The sequence below is a fragment of the Podarcis pityusensis genome, assembly GCF_964106645.2.
Source record: "Podarcis pityusensis genome assembly, chromosome: 3".
Taxonomy (NCBI): Eukaryota; Metazoa; Chordata; class Lepidosauria; order Squamata; family Lacertidae; genus Podarcis; species Podarcis pityusensis.
This window is the reverse complement of record NC_138026.1, coordinates 82,800,350-82,814,714: the sequence shown is the minus strand read 5'-3', so window position 1 is coordinate 82,814,714 and position 14,365 is coordinate 82,800,350. Positions and strand designations below refer to the sequence as shown.

At 41.7% G+C, this 14,365-nt stretch overlaps 1 protein-coding gene across 1 annotated transcript in view; it reads right to left on the bottom strand.

Moving 5' to 3' along the window:
* The window catches only part of CDC42EP3 (CDC42 effector protein 3), a 60,097-nt gene extending 46,207 nt beyond the window's left edge, over positions 1-13,890 (bottom strand). The window contains exon 1 of the mRNA XM_080997810.1: positions 13,756-13,890. The gene's annotated coding sequence lies outside the window, so the exon portion shown is untranslated. The remainder of the gene's footprint in view (positions 1-13,755) is intronic.
* Positions 13,891-14,365: the final 475 nt, after the last annotated feature.

The window sequence follows — 14,365 nt, the reverse complement described above, 5'->3', positions numbered from 1 at the left end:
TGTTAATCTGCTGGACCTGAAATTCTAATACTTAATTCTAAGACAGGCAACCTTAAGGATTCAAGAAAGCTTTGCTTCTCATATATAAAAAGTGGGCTGGCTGCATTTTGAAGGGCTGAGACTATCACACCCAGTACAGCTGTCTGTTCCTTTCTGTAATCTTCATTCATTATTTCCCTGCCCCAGTCCATTTGATGTTCAGCAGCACTTAGTGCCATTTCTCTTTGTTCCTTTTTTGTTAATGCCTCTTCTTTTTGGCATCAGTGATTCTACCCAAACTTCTTACCATTGTATTATGTCAATGAAGTACTTCTTTGTGGTCCTGTCTAGACTGGGTAAACAAATCTGCTTGGGTTCACATAATATCTCATGTCCAATCAGGGCATCCTAATTTTTGTGTTGTTTTGTGAATCTGGTGGCTAATTAGATTGCATTTAATTTATTTAATTTAATCCACCTGTTCTTGCATCAGCTTTTTAAAAAGATGAACCCTTAAGAGTAGTTACACACAGTATAATATCTATATGATAATGGCTATTTCTTTATAATGTGAACGTGTGAAAGTTCTTGCATCAATCGCTATGTGATAATTGGCTTTCATCACCTACAAACTGCTAATCTGCTGAGTGGAGCTGGTAAAATTCCCTCCTCCATCCATGTTGACTCCTGTTGATGGATGCTAGTGCTCTCTGGCTATGTTCATGCATCTAAGATAAGAGCACAACTACACAATTCACAAGCAAATGTACAAAGCATGATAGGTACTCATCACAACCAAATTATATGGCTTTCTGCATATGATTAATCTCATCTGTTGAAAGAGTTCCGTGATGGTGATAATAAATGCAGCAGAATTCAAATGTCCAAGGCTCTTTATATGCATTGCCTTGGTAATTCTTGCAACATCCTCATAAGGGAAGCCAGGTAAGACTCTGGTCTGAAGGTAAAGATGAACAAAACTTGGTCAGTGACAGGATAGAAGATGGTCTGGTAACCCCATGCATGCCACCTTAAGTTTGACTGAAAAAACATGAGATGCAAATGTAATAAATAACCAAACACAATAATAACTGATTGCCAGACTGCTGGTCTGGCAGGAGTGGAGGCAGTAATATATTCATTTATTGAAGGAATTTTTATCCTAGGTGAAAAGGCTTTCAGGGTGACTTACTCAATAAAAACAAGACAGTCCCTGCTTTCAGCTGAGTGGAATGGATGTTGGTGACAGCAGAGAAAGGGAGAATCCTACTGGATTTGCCTAAAGCCACCTAACAAGTTCATGGCTAAGAGGAGGTGCTTCCCATCTCACTGTGTACACACTTAGCCATGATCCCAAACTTCCTCTCACTTATTAAAAATGGTTGCTAAGAATATTTAATCCAATAATCCTAAACCGGAATTAAACAAAACAAAACTACTTTGGGCTGTTGGAATATTTAAACTGTGTCTCCACCTATGCTCAACCTGTATATCAATAAATACATGCAAACATTACAAAACACCTATAAGCCTCCTGCCACCTTCTTCCACAAGGAAAAGACCTGCACCCTTGTAACCTTGCATTATTCCAAGAGAAGTACTCACTGCTCGGAGAGCACAACAATATTGTTACATGCTACCCACCTCTGAAATTCTAGGCATTCCAAGTGCTTACTGAGGAGTCAGGTTTCCTTCAAAAATTGGGCACAGCAGAAACTGTGGTGTCTTTATTATATATGGTTTTATTTACACACACACACACACACACACACACACATACACACATACACAACCTGCACCTAGATGGAGGGATTGCAGAGCAATCACATCCTATGAGATCTGGCTTCCCCCTTAAGGACAACATTGGACTCAAAAGACAGCCACCCTGTATGTCTCTTTGTTCCAGCCTGTCATCCCCAGCTCTCATGGAGTTCTGCCTCTCCTCCTTCTTGCTGCTAACCAACTCCAAGGACTTCCTCCCTGCCTATGGCATTCAGAGTTGGAACCCTAATCTTAGCCTTTGCCTCTGCCCACTAGCACCCAGCAAAGAAGGGGTCCCACTCCACTCCCCTTTGCCTGGCAGTCTTGCCCTCTGATGGTTTCCTTGGTAGGCCATGAAGTGTAGGTGGGTTCCCAAGAGGCAAGACACAGTGATAACAGCAAGAACCTTTATTGAACTACATAACTGGGAAACAGAGGCAAAGCAACTGCTTATATACATTTCTGAAAGCCTGGGCCACTCCCACTCCCATCGTGATTGGCTGTCTAAACTTCCAAACTGCAAATCATGAATCAAAGTTCAAGGGCCAATGGCAGAGGCCCAAATCTGGAAATGTTCTGTGATTGAACAATATGTATCAAATCAGAACACAGGAACTCAGAATCCTTAGTCCAGACTCAAGCTCAGGCAAACACAGACCACTAAAGATGTAACAGGCCAGCCATTTGATCCCCTGTGGGACAGCTGCATATTTCTGCATTGCAGGGGGTTGGTCCCTTTCAACTCTCCAATTATCCAGCTAGCTCTGCCAAGCTGGCTTAGCTTGTTAGCATAATTAAATCCAGAGAGTTTCTGTGTTTGGCAACGTTTAATCAAACCTAGATTAATTCTAACTTTTACTAAATCCAGGAATTATGGGGAGGATCTGGCACCCAGAAATTTAGGGAAACATGGCCCCCCACAAACCCTTAACAATATTGTGCCATGATACTGCAAGACAACAAAAAAGACTTTTCAGAAATTAGCCTCCACATGTTCAGTGCTGCATAGAAGGGAAGTGTGTCCATTGGCCCCACCCCTTCCCCAAACATGTTGATGCCCACTGGCTGTTTCCCTTGGCCTTCAGCAAAGGTTTAAAGGAAGGATTCAATGTGTTTAGGATCCCCTTCAAACCTTCACTTGATGTGCAGAAGTCAGAGCCACTTGATTTCCCCTCTGCACCTTCACCAAACTCAGTTGAATACTTGAAGGGTAATTTCTGAAGAGAACTAAATAGCATTCTCACAGGAGCCCGTGCATGAGGGAGGGAGGTGAAATAAAGAATTCATTATTGTCCCTAAAAACAGAAAATAGTCCTCCCTGAACTCAATTTGGGGTACCTGTAGCCTATAGTTTCATATTACTTTATGACTTATACTGGCGAGGGAATTAAAAATGAGTCAGAAATGTATCATATTTCATGAGAATGTCCAGTAAACAGTGATTCATGGCATCCAGTAATATATCTACATTGGTCAAGAATATTCACTTTATGTGAATTTGGACTGCTGAGCTGTAAAATACCGCCAAATACATGATTAAAGAAGTACCTTCCACTATCCCCTGATATTGGGATTCTGGGTTTTTTAAACAGTTTGTTTTTTCTTATCTAGCACCTTTTGTACCTTTTATTTCAGAAAGCATTGGAACTTTTATTCCTCTCTGCGCATAATCTAAAGAGCGAGGGGAAAGTTAGACAAGCTTCATGCTTACAAGTCACATGGTCATTCACACGTTCCTAATACAGTAGCTCAGACAAGTGTAATTGGAAATTTAATAGGTAAGACAGTGTTGCTATTGGTCATAATCGTTGCATGTTCACATTGCCAAAGGAACACTCCAGAAATGTGGTGTGTGTTCAGAAAAGGGTCACAAAGCAGGGGTGTTCTGAAATCTAGGACACCCATGATTTATTTATTCATTTCATTTGTATCTGTGTCTCCATGAGAGAATGGAAAGTGGCCTACATAAGGTTCCCACATGGCCTCCGTTCAAACACTAACCAGATATAGCAAGGCTGCTGAATCCTGTGCCTTCAGGCCATGCTCTGGAACCATTGTGCTTTGCAGAGCTACATTTCTGTTTCTGAATTGTTTTGGATAAAGGACCAATCCTTTAATACACTTGCAATTCCATTTGCAGAGACATACTTGTAGGAATGGCCACAGAATGTGTCCTTTTAGTTTCAAATTGACTGGGTTCATCAAATTGTAGAGCTGAAAGAGATCTTGGAGGTCAATGCAGGATCCCTGATAAATGGTTGTTCCAATTCTTTTTAAATACCTCCAGCAAAGGAGGGCCTAACACTTCCTGAAGCAGCTTGCTCTACTGTTGAACAACTCGTGCCATTAGGAAGTTTCTCCTATGTTTAGCCAAAGTATGCTTCCCTGCAACTTTCTCTCATAAGGTTTTATCCAAGTTCAACTCCAAGTAGACTCTAAAATAGCTATGTCCATTATTTTCAGTGGGTCAACTTTGAGTATGACTAACAGTATGACTAACAGTGGATATAGCCTATTAGTTTTAGTTCTGTTCTCTGAAGGAACAGAGAACAAGTCTGCTCCATCTTCTGTGTGACAGCCACTTAGATATTTCAAGCCAACTATCATGTCTCTGCTTAATCTTCTGTTCTCCCTAGGCTAAACATATCTTCCAGCCACTCTTCATATATGATTTGGTTTCCATGCCCTTCACAATCCTGGTTACCATCCTCTGGACATTCTCCAGTATGCCAATGTCCTCCTTAAAACGGAGCACCTAGTACTGGACACATTGCTCCAAATGCAGCCTGACCAGCTCAGAATACAGTGGAACTATGACTTCTTGTGATCTGGACACTATGCTTTTGCCTAAGTCATACCACACATTTAAAGTTGGAAATAGGTCCTGTGCACAGAGAAGTGCTTTTCAAGTGCTTTGCTTTGAGTGCAAACTTTCCACACTGAATTGTTTACTGAGAATCCCTACATGTCTGGGTTTTTTTTTGTGGGGGGTTGTGTGTTCTCAGTTGTACGTTCCGGTTTTAAAGGACATCAGTCTGCTCTGTGGCCTCTAGCTGTAGTAAAATGAGCATGTGTACTCTTGAACACATTCAGACTTCCCTGCAGCTGTGGATAGGATGGTGGGCAAGTTGTCTTTCAGGGCAACTTCTCCACCATTGTTGATTAGCTTCTGAGGAATGCCAAGGTAGACCTTTCTGCATCTCCCCAGTCTGGTTTCTCCTTCTCAATCAGACTGGGGCTCCTTTATCTGTTGCCACCAACAGTTATGATTTAACTTTTCTTTGATGTTCCATAATGGCTAGTAAATTACTGAGTCAGCATCTAAAAGTACATTGCTTGGCCTTTTTATTTTTATATCTGTTACTTATTTGAAAGAGGCTATATTTTTTCCAGAGTGTGTGAAAGTAGAATTTACCTGTAGCACTTATGTTGACTAAAGCCATTTTACCTAAAGTACAATGTTTTTAAATCCGGGAGAGCAAAACTCATAAGAGGAACAGGAAATTCCATGAGTTCCATGTGGTGGAGTTTCCAATAAATTTTGCTGACAGGTTCGTGCTCCAGACTCCAGTAGAACAGACAATCTAAAATGCCTTATGATGCTATTATCAGTGCCAGGAGGAATGACACATACACAATAGTAGGGCCTTAGCGTCCTACATTGTACGTATTACCTGGGCAGGTTATGTGTTACATGAACAATGCCACATGCTTACTACCAGGTCACCAAGAGACCATAATTTCAAGGTAGCAGGTTTGAGAGCTCATTCCATTGTTATCTACCAATAGCTTTTCAGAGTCCTAAAAGTTCTCTTGCAGAGCTGTGTATTGTACATGTATGTCATGTGTGTCATATTCATTTTTATTGTAGTCATTGAAACATAGAGCTGTTTCCCCCACCCCATCATATAATTGTAAAATTATTTTATAACTGTTTAAAAATTACATTTTATTTGGACACTATGCACCTTGCTTCTCTAACAGTTAAGAGCCCCGGTTGTTGTTGTTTTCGTGTGTGTGTGTATTTAAGCCAACGTATTTTCCCCAGCAGTTATCCCTTAGATATGAGATTGGGAAGACCCTAAAGCTGTTTATTATTCATTCTAGTAAATGTCATGATTCAGTCGACCTTTGAGAAGCAGCTATAATTAGGAAAATACCATTAATAGGCTTCTCTTGCAATGACTTCAGCCAAGCTTAGGAATAGTGGAAGTTTCCTCAGACCATTGGTCCATCTATCCAGCATCACCTACTGGACAGCAGCTCCAAACTGAAGACATACCCAGCCCTACCTAGAGATGAGGAAATTAAACCTGGGATTTTCTGCATCCAAAGCAGATGCTCTACCACTGAGCTATATGACCCTTCACCAATAGTCCTTCCTCATCTATTACCAGCTACCAAGTCTGGTGTCTACATAGTACCAAGGGAGAAGGAACTCCCACAGCTTTGGAGCATTTGCAGCCCAACTGTGCATAACAGCTGTGCTTTAACATCCCCTGTTTCTCATTGCTGGAGGTACTAAATGGGCATAAACCCAACATTAAGTGCTTATGAATTTTCAGATGAATACTGAAAGAAACACAGATTTCATACTGTGTTTCTAACTCATAATAATGACTCCAACTACTGTACTCTGGAGCGTGATCAGCATGAACAAGCATTGCTGTATAGTGGTTAGCAGCTGGAGGCCCATGGGCAAAATGCAGTCCCCACCCCCTGTTGCCAACCAAGAGATGAAAAATTGGGTGGAGAGGTGAACATTGGAGTGCTAGAACTTGGCAGGAGGATCTTTGGGAGAAAGGGAGTTGGAGACCTAGCCTACCACCACCCCAGCCAAAGTGGCCTTCCAGCAAAAGCAGCTGCTGGCCAAGGAATGAAATGGACAAAAATAGTCTATTCATACATTTATCTTCCTCTAATGAGGTCTTAGAAGAGTTTTTTTGTTTTGCAGCAGTAACCACGTGACCCTAGATTATGTAAACTTGGAAAGACATGGATGTTTTCATTAATAAGGGAGAAAATCAGCAGCAGAATTGATGATTCATTGCTAATGTGTTGATCCAGCTGCTCTCAGAGGACTGGAATTGCTTACTGGGATTCCATGTTCAGCTTCGAGCTATGCAGTTTTCAGCCTTGATGTGCTAGATTAACACTGGGGTTTGAAACATTTGAAGAATTCTTATTAAACTCATAATGACTTCTCTCTGCAGCAACAACTCTTCAGCCAAGTCCAGACTGTTCCACAATTTGCCAATAAAAGGGGAAGGGAGGAACCCTGAGATTATGGTTTCTGTAGTGTATTCATCTTCCAACTTTTCCTTCTTCATTCTCCCACCACTCCATCTGAATAGGTCACAGTAATTCCAAACTGCCATTGGTGTTTCACTCTTATTCAGGGCCTATGCATCCCGTTTGCCACTTGAGGCAAAACACACCCTCCTGCTTCCTAGCCCCATGGCTTATTCAGGGAGACATTTCCAGTTTGGGTCTGTCCCTGCCCTGGGCTGCTAGGCAAAACTGTTTCCTCCCTGGGTAGATCATGAACCCTTCTCCCAGGACAGCTGTGTGTGCTTCCTGCTGGTCCCCTGCTCAGGGAGCTCTGTAGGTGCACCATTGCATGAGCTCTCTCTCCTCCTCTTTGTGCCTTGAGCTCTGAAAAGGTTCTTGAAAAATAGGAATTCTAACTCCTACCTATAAGGCATATGTAAGGACTAGCCTGGCAAATAGAAGGGGAAGAAATGGAGGCAGTGAGAGATTTTACTTTCTTGGGCTCCATGATCGCTGCAGATGATGACAGCAGTCACAAAATTAAAAGACGCCTGCTCCTTGGGAGAAAGGTGATGGCAAACCTAGACAGCATCTTAAAAAGCTGAGACATCACCTTGCCAACAAAGGTCTGTATAGTTAAAGCCATGGTTTTGCCAGTAGTGATGTATGGAAGTGAGAGCTGGACCATCAAGAAGGCTGATCGCCGAAGAATTGATGCTTTTGAATTATGGTGCTGGAGGAGACTTTTGAGAGTCCCATGGACTGCAAGAAGATCAAACCTCTCCATTCTTAAGGAAATCAGCCCTGAGTGCTCACTGGAAGGACAGATCGTGAAGCTGAGGCTCCAATACTTTGGCCACCTCATGAGAAGAGAAGACTCCCTGGAAAAGACCCTGATGTTGGGAAAGATGGAGGGCACAAGGAGAAGGGGACGACAGAGGACGAGATGGTTGGACAGTGTTCTCGAAGCTACCAGCATGAGTCTGACCAAACTGTGGGAGGCAGTGGAAGACAGGAGTGCCTGGCGTGCTCTGGTCCATGGGGTCACGAAGAGTCGGACACGACTAAACGACTAAACAACAACAACAAGGACTAACCACAGCAGGCTCATTGCTGGTTGTGCTACTGGGATGGACGGAGCCAGGGCAGCATTTCTGCATGTGTTGTTTCTGTGGATGTGTGCTGTGGATGTGTGTAGGGATATGTGCTGGGTGTGTATGTCCCTGTCATCTTGAGTTCATTGGCTCCCTCATTTGTGGGGGACATGTCCCTGCTTGGTGGGCACTGGCAGTTTCCAGGGCATGGTTGGCCCTAGATATTTTGCTGCAGGAGGCAAAGGACAACATGGTACCAACCCCATTTTTACATACAGAAGTCAACTGGTCTGGTATCTTCCACCATCCCTGAGGGCAGTCAGTTAGCTTAGGTGATGCAGTAGCTGTAGCACACACAGCTCTGTCCAGCAATACATGGAAACAGCCAGGAGAACTCAGAAGAAGCAGATGGTGAGGCTGCCACCACTGTCCTCTCACCACTCCATCACTTGCCGCCCGAGGCAGCCACCTACCAAATGGTAGGGCTGGCCCTCTTTCCAGGCATGCTTTTTTATTATTATTTTCCAGTTGTGTATCTTTCTCCTTCTCTCCTGGGCTGAGTATGCATTGGATATGGTGGCTATTCTGCCAGTCGGCGTAGCAGTGGCATATTTCTGATCCCAACATAGTATGAATATCAGATTGCTGTCCCCATCTAGAAGTGGGAGGTAGCTCTCTCTGTCCAACTTTTATAACCAGACATGTGCTTTTCTCATAGCTCAAGATGTCTGTCTGGTATTCAGTGCTCTTTAATTAAAAACAAAAAACCAACCAAAAAAAACCTCCCAAACTCTTGAAGGAATGAAACAGGCTGCTTCCAAGCTTATCTTATTTTACATAATTTATTCTGCTCTGGTTTTTAAAGAATGTGGAACTTTTTGCCATGGGGGAGTAGAATAAGGCACTTGAAGAAGGAGGGAGGTATGGGCAGAGGACTGCAGACAAATTGGTAGCAGCATTAAGCAAGAGGCATCAGTCCCCAAGCAGTCCTTCCTGACATTTCTGGTAGTAAATTGAACTGGTTGCCACTCTTATATCCAGTGCTAGGTATAGAGGGCTCCCAACCATTGGGCCAGATGTCAAAGCAACACTACTCTGCATCCCTAGAAAATCATGTCTGAGTTCTACATTTAAAACCAGAACTTCAGACCATGTGTGACTCTATTCTTTTCTCATGGAGACAGGGAATTTGCTTTTCCTTTAAAACAAACAAAAAACTCAATTCAGGTAGACTTCTAAATTCTGTACTAGCATTCATCCTCAACCAGAATATGAAAGGGAGAATACATTCTACAGTATGCAAGTAAGTTCAAAGCTGACTGTGTCAGTGACATGGTGCTGGAGCGCTGTATGTACACATATGGGTTCTGGGTGTAGGATTTCTTCACTTTCTACAGAAGGGTGATCTGTGTATGGGAGCCTGAAGGGAACAGGAACTAACTATTCAAAGGGCAATACATCAGTAACACTGTGACCACACCAAACAGGAAGCAATTAGAGGTAAAATGGCAGGGACATCAGTTCTATTTAAAGTTAGAGAGGGCTTTGCGGACTGCGTAACCATTATAACGTGTAAACATTGTAAAAATAATCTCAGCCATGGGGATGAACATTGCTGGATAACAGGACACTATATTAACTGCTGTGTTGATTCTGCTTCCAGTTAAGTCCGGAAAAGCAATGTTTCAGCAGTGTCGAAGATTCTAAATATGGAAGCATCCTAGCAGAAGTTTTTAATAGCTATGAACTAAAATATGAACAGCTTAGTCATACAATGATTACGGATGAAGTGCTATAGCAGCCATAGCTATAAACACTCTGGTGTTTATAGGGCAAATGGTACTCGCAGTGCCTGGGTTCTCTTTCTGTTAGAGAGAATATTAATAAGCCACTTTAAAGGATTGTTTAACCAGGCTCGACCCTACTTAGCTTCAGCAGGCAGTGGCTACCTAAGCCATTACACCATCCACCTGCTGGCACTTTAAAGGATCGTTATGAAGATGCATTAGAGATACTGTAAACAACCTATTAAGGTCTAGATCAATTATAATAACAAGCAATGCCTACATTGTAACATAACTTTTTAAAGGTTGGAAGCAAATAGTGCAATCTGCAGACATTAACAGATTCCAACGTCTGGACAATACTTAAGAGAATGTAATTCTGCAGTTCCTGCGTAGGCATGGAATGTGCAGCATGGTGGTGTTCTTTATGCTCACTCAGTACCCTTCAAACTGCTGTTTCCAAGAGCAAATTCAGTGTCGAATAAGTAGAGCCTAGTCTGCTATCGGAGACCTCACATTTCAGACATATTTTGGGGTCTGATGGTGAACTGGGAATGGAAACATGAAGTAAATAAATATCTGCACAATCCATTCTAATCAGAGATCAGAAAAACAGAAAGATTTTTTCAGCCTCTGAAAAATCTGTTTCACCAACCACTGAAATGAACGAAGATAGTCATATAATCCTACAGACTTCAAAAGCCTTGAAACAAGGGTTTACTGACTCCATTTTCTCACCCACAAGTTCTCAGACCTCTTTCCATGATGCGAATGTAGATTATAATGAAAGACTAGAAACCGAGAAATAATATCTAACCCCCATATCCAATAACAAGAGGATGCTAGCATGCTGAGTACAGATTTCTGCTTTTGTCCCTTAGCAGGCAAGACAGAATTCACAAGTACATTCAAAACATGTGACACATCTTTGCCTAGGGAAAGACATGTAGAGAAGGAATGTTTTATTCTCAATGCTCTTTCCTCCATCAGCTTCCTGATTCTCTCTTTTTTTTTTTTAAAGCAATTTATTAAATTTTACAATAAAAATAGACATAATAAACAATGTAACATCATTCTTAACATATTTTCACATTTTCTTTGGACTTCCTCACATCTCCCGCTCCCATTTTCATCGTTGAAACATTTTGTCAGCAATTTATCATCTTATTTAAAATCTTATATCCCTTCTATATTTCATAATCATATAATTCTCAAAAGGAGCTAAGTTTTCACAGTCTTACTTATTTTCTTAAAAAAAGCTTCTAAATTTAGTGGTGCTCAGTTGTTTTATTCTAGCATCTTATTTAGCATTCGCTCAAATTACAATGCTTTTGTAAATAGTTCTTAAATTTCTTCCAGTCCTCCTCAATCCTCTCTTCTCCCAGGTCACGGATTCTGCCAGTCATTTCAGCCAGTTCCATGTAGTCTATCAGTTGTATCTGCCATTCTTCCAGTGTGGGTAGATCTTGAGTTTTCCAGTGTTTTGCGAGAAGTATCCTTGCTGCTGTTGTTGCATACATAAAAAATGTCTGGTCCTTCTTTGCCACCCCTTGGCCGACAATACCCAAAAGGAAAGCCTCTGGTTTCTTAGTGAAGGTATATTTAAATACCTTTTTCAGTTCATTATAAATCATTTCCCAGAACGCCTTCACTTTAGGGCAAGTCCACCAGAGGTGGAAGAACGTTCCCTCGCACTCTTTGCATTTCCAACACTTATTATCAGACAGGTGGTAAATTTTAGCAAGTTTGACTGGGGTCATATACCATCTATAAATCATTTTCATTACATTTTCTTTCAGGGCGTTACATGCAGTAAATTTCAATCCATAACTCCACAACCTCTCCCAGTCCTCAAACATGATATTATGCCCAATGTCCTGTGCCCACCTTATCATAGCCGATTTAACCGTTTCGTCTTGTGTATTCCATTTCAGCAGCAAGTTATACATCCTTGAAAGTACCTTAATCTTTGGTTCTAACAATTCTGTTTCTAGTTTCGATTTCTCCACCTGGAACCCTAATTTCTTATCATTTTTAAAAACTTCTTTGATCTGAGCGTAATGTAACCAATCTCGCACTTTGTCTTTCATTTTCTCTAGACTCTGCAATTTCCATTTGTCTCCATCCTTTTCTAGTATTTCCCAATATTTTGGCCATTTAGCCTCCATATTGGGTCTTTTTCGGGCCTTGGCTTCCAAAGGTGAAAGCCACCAGCTTCCTGATTCTCTCCTCTGCTCCAGCATTACATGCGCTCCACAGTCTCCCAGATTAAGATAACACAGAAAATATAAGGTGCTCATTTACCTCAAAAATGACACCTTAATGTGTGACGAGGCACAATACAACTGAAGTTAAGCACCTCTCATCCCACTGATTTCCTTGAAAGCAATATGCAACACCAGTGTATGAATGTTTACTCTGAAATTAATCACATTAAATTTATCGGGACTTGCTCCTAAGTAAGTGTGCATAGGATTATAGCTTTAATCACATGGTTAAATATACAATTGAAACCAATGAACAGAACTGTTTTCTACCTTTGACATCAATAGAACTTAAGTAAGTCAATGGACTATGTTCTAACAGACTTGTCATGGCTTGGGCTTCTGTAGGCACCCGTACAATTCATCAGACTGAACTGTTCTACAATTATTTACCTTGGGCATAGACATACCCTGTGAGTATGCCATTCTGGGCTGCTCTCTTATTTAGACTGAGCAGGGAGCATGCTCCTTTTGTATATTTTGTACTGTTCCAACCACATTGTCTATGAAAAAATGAATTTCAGTCTAGTCTTGGCCTTCTTGGTAATGCCATCCCTTAATGAGTTCAGAGGATCTACAACCTGCCAGAGCGCTTTCATGGCAATGGTACTTGGTTGTAGAATACCTTTCTCCCTCCTCTGCCCAAAGTTTGGCCAGTGCTAAGTATCTTTTGGCATGAGCTGAAGACCTATTCTGCCAGGTGTTTAAAGTGGGCTCAGAATTCTTAAACAAGTCTTTTACACCATGCTCCAATCAGCAGGTCTCAAGGTGATAGTAAAGCACACACAAAGACACATACATACAGCAGTAGATCCTACAGAGCTGAAGTTGGCCCTGCTCTAAATGGTAAGATTCTGAGCTGTTCAGGACTGTTAATAAAAAACACTATAGGCAAAGGAGGCAGGGTTAGTATTGTTGGTGTTATACCATGTATTTTGTGCTTTTATACTGTACACCACCCTGTGATCTTTGAATGAAGAGTGGTGTATAAATTTAATAAACAAGCAAACAATTGGAGGATGTAGGTCTACATTGACCCCCCTGAAGTGTGTCAGCTGGTCCCCCAGTTGATAAACCAGAGACAAGAAACTATAGTGGGAATGGCAGCCCACTTTGGAAGATGACAGACCACCTGCTAGCTCTTCTTCAAAATGGGCCTCCCATAAAGCTAGTTGCCGACCGGGGTTCAAGGTCTTCAGCTATATGAGCAAGAAAAGATGCACTATAAAAGTGGCAGCAAGTCACATACCGGGGCAACATAGGGAAGGGAGATAAACAACATAGGATTGTACCCAATGTTAGTCAAACTCAAAGAAGACCCACTGAAATTAATGGCCATGACTAAATTAGGCCCATAATTACAATGGTTTTAATCTGAGTAAAATGCACTAGGACTCAATCCACATCTGTTTGTCAGCACAGGACCAAAAATCTCTACATATCTGTTGTATAAAGGAGACTACCATTATTATTCAAATAAGTTACTGCACAGCTTGGTTTAAAACACTGTAATTCATGGGTGTCACCCTAGACAGAGGGCCCCTGTAATTCTTTATGGCTGCAATAAAAGTAAGCAATTGATAATGAGTTATGAAGACTTACCCCTGGCATCATTTTTCATATTGACTGGAGTGGAGCAGGATGAGGGTACATCTGATGATGAAGGGTATTCCAGTCCACTTAGGCCACAATAATAAATGTGTGAGTCTTTACAGTGCGTCAGGCCTCTCTGTCACTCATGCTGCTGCAGACTAACACAGCTACCTCTCTTGATGTTGCCATCTGCAATACAGGGATAAGAATCCTGATCTACCTTACAAAGTTGCGATAAGAATGTATACAAAACACAAAGTGTTATATAAATGCTAAATAGGAGATGATGATGATGATGATTAGCCTCCAAGTGTTGTACCAAAGCCAAGTGTTGTACCAAAGCCAAGGAATAAAGTGAGGGCCAGTTCATTCAAGCCCAGCCACTTATTTTGGGGACTATTGCTGTTGTCACACTAGAATCTGGTTCTCTAGTGGTAAACCAGTTTTCTGGGTACACCACTATGGGCTCACTCTGGCGATCCATTCAAGATTCACTCAGTGGTGGAGGCTGGTGCCCATTCAGACTGGTAGAACAAAAGGCAGGAAGGTCAACAGTAGGTGGAAACAGAGCCAATCAAAAATGGAGCCAACTAATTCTGACTTTGTCCACTTCTTTCTC